We start from the raw sequence: 6,809 nt of genomic DNA on the forward strand, positions 1-6,809 counted from the left end.
AAATCTCAACAATAAGCCACTAAGGTAATGTAAAACCGAGAGTATTGAACAGAAAAGAACTGTTTTCCTCTTTGTCTAAATCAAGTTAGATAACAAATGTGAATTTTGAGAATGTTGAAATGAGAAAGAGAGAGAGAGAGAGATTTACCTAAATCAATGACTATCCTGTAGCAAAACGGGATTGGGAGTCACTGGTTTAGCACACTCACATTACTTACTGTCAATACGGACTGTGTTGTAGTAGAGATGTGAATACGGGAGAATATTGAAGAGAGAGAATAGGAGTGAACAACGTAAGAGATGAAATGTTTTCTTTCTATCTTTAGCGATACTTTTTACCGTGCAACACACGTGGTTAATTCGAGAACAACACCCGATTAACCGAAAAAGGAAAAATTTCACCACTTCAAGGCTCCAGCCTCCATAGCCTTTTTTCGGGTAGATTAAGCATTCATACATCCTATTAGCATACTAATTAACAGTTATGCAGAACCCTAATATTAAAAAATCATTTGAAAATCGAATGTGGGTTGGAGGGTTCTTTGAACCCCGAAACCCCCACTTGGCCACGCCACTGTAAAAAACAAATCCGATTTCAAACATAAATTAAGCGTGTTCTACTGTTTTAGAAAATGTACTACACTTTATTAAAAATGTTGGAATGTCTTATGAAAGACGGTGAATTCAACTTCAATGCAGCATTTCGAACGCTATTCTTATACCTGCCACCTGTCATTGTCAGCACGGATAGACTTTTGTTGACCCCCGGCCGCACAGGTGCAATATGCAACACGCACAAGTGCAATAAACTGCTGCGTGGCTAAAAGTGCTGCACCTCATGCTATCTGGGGAACGTTGTTCAGCGTTACGAAATGTTGATTCTTAGGGTTACGTCAGTTGTGTACCACGCCTAAGGCATTTGAGCATGTCCATTAGGGTCCAATCACTTATATGCAAAAAAGGTGACCAGAAACTTAAAAAAAAAACCTACACAAAATGTTCGCCTGCCTGAAAAAACACCATGTGGAAAATTTTAGCTCGATCGGACTTGAAACGGGGTGGAGCAAAGCGATTGAAGTTTGACCTTAAGAAATTAGAAAAGTCCTTAAAATCAACAATTTTTTCTTCAGATGACGTTACATGCATTTTAAAGTCATCTGGCACCAACAAAAAAAATCGAGAACCGAAAACCGAAATTTTATGCACCCCACTCCGTTGGGTTAATTTTTGGATTTTTGAAGGCCAAAATTTAATCGCTTTGCGCTACCCCATTTCAAGTCCGATTTGGCCTAAACTTTGCACAGGGTGTTTTTTCGGGCAGGTGAACATTTGTCCATGCTAAATGACCTATGGCCGAATATCGACCATTTTTGATTTGAATAAAGCTTTGCACACTAATTTTGACTTCCTAAGCTGGTAATTTTACCGTGGGTGTACAAAGTCAGGCTTAAGAGTAATTTTCCCATAGGGCTTAAGCATTTCGGCATAGGTTTTATTCAGAGCAAAAATATAAATCGCGCGAAAAACGTTTTTTACCAAAATGAATTATAAATAAATTTGGCGACTGAAAAAAAACTTTTTTTTAAGTTAGGATTAAAAAAAAAATTCATAAGGATTTTATGTATTTTATTTTAACATTTTTATGGTGATTTTATGGCCCCGGGGTCTCCTCAAAAGTTCACTTCTTATGACTAAATACAAACAATAACAAACCCGTTGTCGTGGGTTCGAATCTTAGTAGAACTCGATGTCGAATGGACCTAAGCATGGTTTTTTTTCTCAGGCTCTCCACTTGTCCTTTTATCTACGCTGAGTTCTGTAGTACCTCGGTGTGACTTTTTCTTGATAAAATAAGTTCCTCTTAAAACAAAACCTGGCCAGAATGACACACAGTTGAAACATCTACAAGGAGTTAAAACTTGACTACGAAGAATGAGAGTCGGAGCAGAAAGCGTGAAAAAGAGAGAGGAAAACATTGAAACATAAGCACTAAAAAAATACGACAGACACCCACGCCTATCTGACGATAGATGAACGATTCCGGCTCAGTGGGCAAGGCCATACAGGACATAGTTAAAGAGATCGTTTGTAAGACGTAATCGCAAGGTTAACGGAAAATTGCGTCAGCCTTTCTTTTATCAATTTGTTTCTGGCAATAAGTCTGTGAATACGATCAATATGTTTTTTTGTTGACCCTGTTGAAAGAAAGATGAAAAGGAATTATGTTAAACATTGCACAATGGTCCAGAAACCAAATTTAGGGACAAATTGGGGTCTAGAGCTCTATAGCAACATTTTAGAGAAAAATTTTCTTCTAAAAAGTTGTTATATATGATAAAGCGCTTATTAGAAAATTATCAAAAATTAGGGTGACCAACATTTTCGATGCAATATAACTTTTTTATCTTTGTAGATAGAAGAAAAATTTGTTCTAAAATGTTATAGCTCCATTAATTAAGTGACTTTGTAAGAGTTTTTCTCTATCTTTGAAAACAACCGAAACACATTTTGCGCTCTAACTTTTTTATTTCAAGTTTCATCTCAAAATTGTCTCTGAACGACTTTTAGAGCTTTTTAAGAGAAACAATTTGCAATGCTGACATCGTGAATATCTCAATTTTACTGAAAGTTATTAATATTTTTCATCAAAAAATATGCGTTTTTTATTTGTATGTCATTCTTTTTGGGACAAACATAAAAAATATCTCTTGGTCTCATTTTGAAGGGCATATTTGACTCTATAAATGGAGTAATTTTTAAAAATACACTGAATTCTGTTTTTACGCGGCTTTTTTTACGTGATTTTATCTTACGCGATTTTTTTACGCGATTTTCTCGAAATTACGCGATTTCCTTGAAATTACGCGATGTGTGACATGGGAAATATTGTTTATGAGCCAAGATGTAACACACAAACATACACACACACTTACTTTTTTTACGCGATTTGCTTCAAATTACGCGATTTTTTTTACCCAATTTGTTCGGAATTACACGATTTTTTTTACTCGATTCTTTTTTTGCGCGCACGTATCAATCGCGTAAAAAGAGAATCCAGTGTATGTTATTTTTTAAATTTGAGTAAATTCAATTTAAAAACAAGACAAAAATTTCAATAATTTAATACATTATGCATATAAAAGCACCCAGATATATTTTTTGGTATTTTTTCTCATAACTTGAAGTAATAATCTTTAATTTGACCCAAAAAGATTGAAAATCGATCAACAAGTTCAAAAGTTATGAATTTTTTGAAATAAAATACATAGAATATAGCCATTTTTTATGGTCACCCTCTTTCGAAGCTAGTCCAATTACCAACCTAACGAAACAATACGGGTTTGATTATTTTCAACATAGATGCATCCCTGCGATTTTGAGCTCATTTGAAGCACTTTGCGTGACCAACTTCGAAATAGGGTGACCATAAAAAACGACTGTGTGATTTAATTTAAAAAAATATCATAACTTTTGAACCAGTTGCTCGATTTTCAATCTTTTTGGATCAAATTAAAGGCAATTATCCCTAGTTATGAGAAAATATACCAAAAAATAAATCTGGGTGTTTTTATATGCATAATGTATAAAATTATTGAAATTTTTGTCTTGTTTTTAAATTGAATTTACTCAAATTTGAAAATAACATATTTTTAAAGGTTACTCCATTTATAGAGTCAAGTATGCCCTTCAAAATGAGACAAAGAGATATTTTTTATGCTTGCCCCAAAAAGAATGAGATACAAATGAAAAACGCATATTTTTTAATAAGCGCTTTATCATATTTAACAACTTTTTAGAAGAAAGTTTTTCTCTAAAATGTTGAGCTCTAGACCCAAATTTTCCCCTAAATTTGGTTTCTGGACCATTGTGCATTGTGAAGTATTCTATCAGCAGACGCACAGCTATCTGCTAGCAGTGGCCAAACAGCTGAAATCAAACATGACTGATCCGGACAGCATTACTAACATGTCCGAATATGTTCAGCAATGCTGTGCAGTGCTGCAGTCCGTCGGTTGGTCCGTCTGCTATGAATCGCTGCGATCGAATGAATGTCTTGCTTCGCTAAAATCAGCTGCTTCTCTGCCGACTGAGAGTCAACCTTCTTTTCGGTGTAGCCATCGGTTATACAAAGAAGGCTGAATTCCTGTATGCTAGGCTTTTATATGTGACTACTGAGAGTGATGCTTTTGGTGGGCGTGTCGTTTAACACTTGATCGAGCAAAACAACAACAACCACGAAGTCAATCCGTTTGTAGACTTGAGTGTCGGCTGTGTTGGGGGGAAAGGTTGTTTATTTTGCTACAGACTGACACTGACACTTTTTCGCGTTTTGATGGGCGCATAGCTTATTCTCCTATCGGTGCAGTAGGAATGAAGTAAATTGGTTGGGAACAGACTGAGTTTAAAGCTATTGAAAGTGAACAATTCGTGAACATTTGATGTTTCAGGTTTTTCAATTAGTACCCCTATGTTACCGGAGGATGTAACTCTACTCCAAAAAATAATCAAAACAACAAAAAAACCGTTAATCGTTAATTAAAACTAATCCAATCCTTTAACATATATTTTTGTATGACATATTCCTTCCGGTGACATCCATAAATTACGTAACGCAAAAAATCCAATTCGTGAACCCCCACCCCTCATATGTAACGAAGAGTAACGCCAACGCCAACCCCCCACAAAAATTACGTAACGTAGAAGAATTTGCCTAATAAAAATGATCGGTTTTGAAAAGTCTCTCCAGAGCTTTTTTGTTACGTATCGCTGATCTTACCTCCTCCCTCCCCTATGTAACAAACCGTAACGCTCAAGGATCCCCTTTCCCCTAAGAGCTTTACTTAATTCTTTGTACAGTTTTAGTTAATTTTGTTTAAAAGCAGGCAAGGGTAGGTATTGACAATTCTTAAGTATCACTCTTGCATTATTTATCATGTAATTTGTAATGCATGTTTCTGTATCAGAATCAATAAATAAAGAAAATTGAATTGAAATTAATTGAGTGTGACGCCATTAAAATTTTAAACACATAAAAAAAGAGATTTCATGAACAATTCTTGAAAGACGAAGAGATTTTTTTAGAAATAGCAGCTATTGTTATGCGTTGCCATGAGAAAGCTCATTTCATTGAAGTGCTGAGAACCAAAAAACAGCAAAACATGGATGCAAAAAAGCACTAGGAGAAAAAACCGCTTTTTGTCAGAAGTGGGATTCGAACCCACGCCTTCAGAGAAGACTACGACCTGAACGTAGCGCCTTAGACCGCTCGGCCATCCTGACTGGTTGCTGCGCGGCGTGTTTATTTCCGAGCAGACGGTGTTTATTTTGATGGTTGTTCTGGTTGTAGACTGTTATTATTTAATCACCGGCTAAGCTAAACTGGCGATTTTACTAATCAAGAGGCGGGTGGTGAATGTTAGCTTTGTTTTAAAAATAATAATTAGCAATAACAGAGACCAAATTGATTCGGTTGTGATGTGTCTGTGTGGTGACTCTACTTTGGTTGAAATGCGTTCTGTTGGGTAGGTTTTCTAAGGTGAGTCAAGTGTTCGTAGGAATTCCGTTGACGATATCGCAGGCGAGATTAGCGTGTACAATCTAAGCCAAGGTTTGTTCCACTTCCAGCCCACCAAGAGTGTAGGAAAAACGTGTCTAAAGCCGGTAGTAAATAGTATTTAATTAGATGAAGAGAAACCTTTGCGATCGTCTTCTTATCAGCCCCTGGAAGGCCCAGCAGACAATCACCGCTGACAGTTTCCGCCTACCGGTCTGATGCGTTAATGAGTGGAATATTTTTCGGCAACGGTTTTTTGTTGATACGGTCGTTGATTGATTAGTTTATTTTGAGCTATTGTCAAGGGTAGAACTATAGTGCTTGTATAGTTCCGGGTTGTGGCACGATCATATAAATCCACAGCTATGGCAATAACATCCCACTATCAGTGTGCAGTGTGCCTCAGAGTCTTTGCATAACCATCAGATAAGCCCTATTCAATTGGCTTGGTGCGTATTGTCGCGTCGCCAAGGAGTTTGTCGAAAGGCCGGAACTTATCTGCCCTACTCTCGTGGTGTGGAAAGCTCACGATGCGGGACGCAATTGTGTAAGCTCTGTTTATTATCACGAACTGCGCTGGTTGAGTATTTGATTTCAGAAATTACACCTATATACGCACTACAGGCCTTGCAGACGGGATACCGGTAAAGGCCTTGGGGTGTTTACACCTTTCCATTCAGCCGGAGCTGGACAAGGCAAGGCATTCTTTCTTCTATCGGCTAGCTGCCGGTCTCGCAAGTGTCGAATATGTAGGTTATGTTTGATTAATATTTATTGACACTTTATTACGTTGGTCAAGAGTTATGCAGTCCCGGCGGTAGATAGCAGAGCAAATGGCATTCTTGAACTGACAAGAATTTCGATATAGGTGCAGTGAACTGCAATTTATTCTCTAAGCTTCTAAGTCAATATGTTTCTCATATATTGACAAAAATAAGCGCTCATTGTTGTCATTTAACCCTCTTCCTGTGGAAAGATCGATATCGATTGTCTCGAAAAATTCAAATTATCTTTGATATTATTGAAGCTCTGCAATCCATGGGAAACGTTGAACATTCTCCGTATTTCGTGAGGAAAATGAGGAAATGTCTGAGTGCTTTATCTGAAAAATTGTTTCAGTTTTCGATTGTATCTTTCTAGGTAATGAGAAAGCGGAAACGTTGTCTAAAGTGGGCGTAGAAAAAGGATGATATTCACAGTAGACCGATTGCCTACGAAGAATTTTTAAAATTTTCACGCCAAAGTACGCTTGTCA

General features: G+C 37.0%; 1 non-coding gene across 1 annotated transcript; it reads right to left on the minus strand.

Moving 5' to 3' along the window:
- Positions 1-5,197: 5,197 nt before the first annotated feature.
- Positions 5,198-5,280, minus strand: Trnal-cag (transfer RNA leucine (anticodon CAG)). Its single transcript has one exon. It is a non-coding gene; the product is annotated as a tRNA-Leu (tRNA).
- Between the last annotated feature and the right edge of the window lie 1,529 nt (positions 5,281-6,809).

Source organism: Wyeomyia smithii, chromosome 2 (genome assembly GCF_029784165.1).
Source record: "Wyeomyia smithii strain HCP4-BCI-WySm-NY-G18 chromosome 2, ASM2978416v1, whole genome shotgun sequence".
NCBI classification, from domain to species: domain Eukaryota; kingdom Metazoa; phylum Arthropoda; class Insecta; order Diptera; family Culicidae; genus Wyeomyia; species Wyeomyia smithii.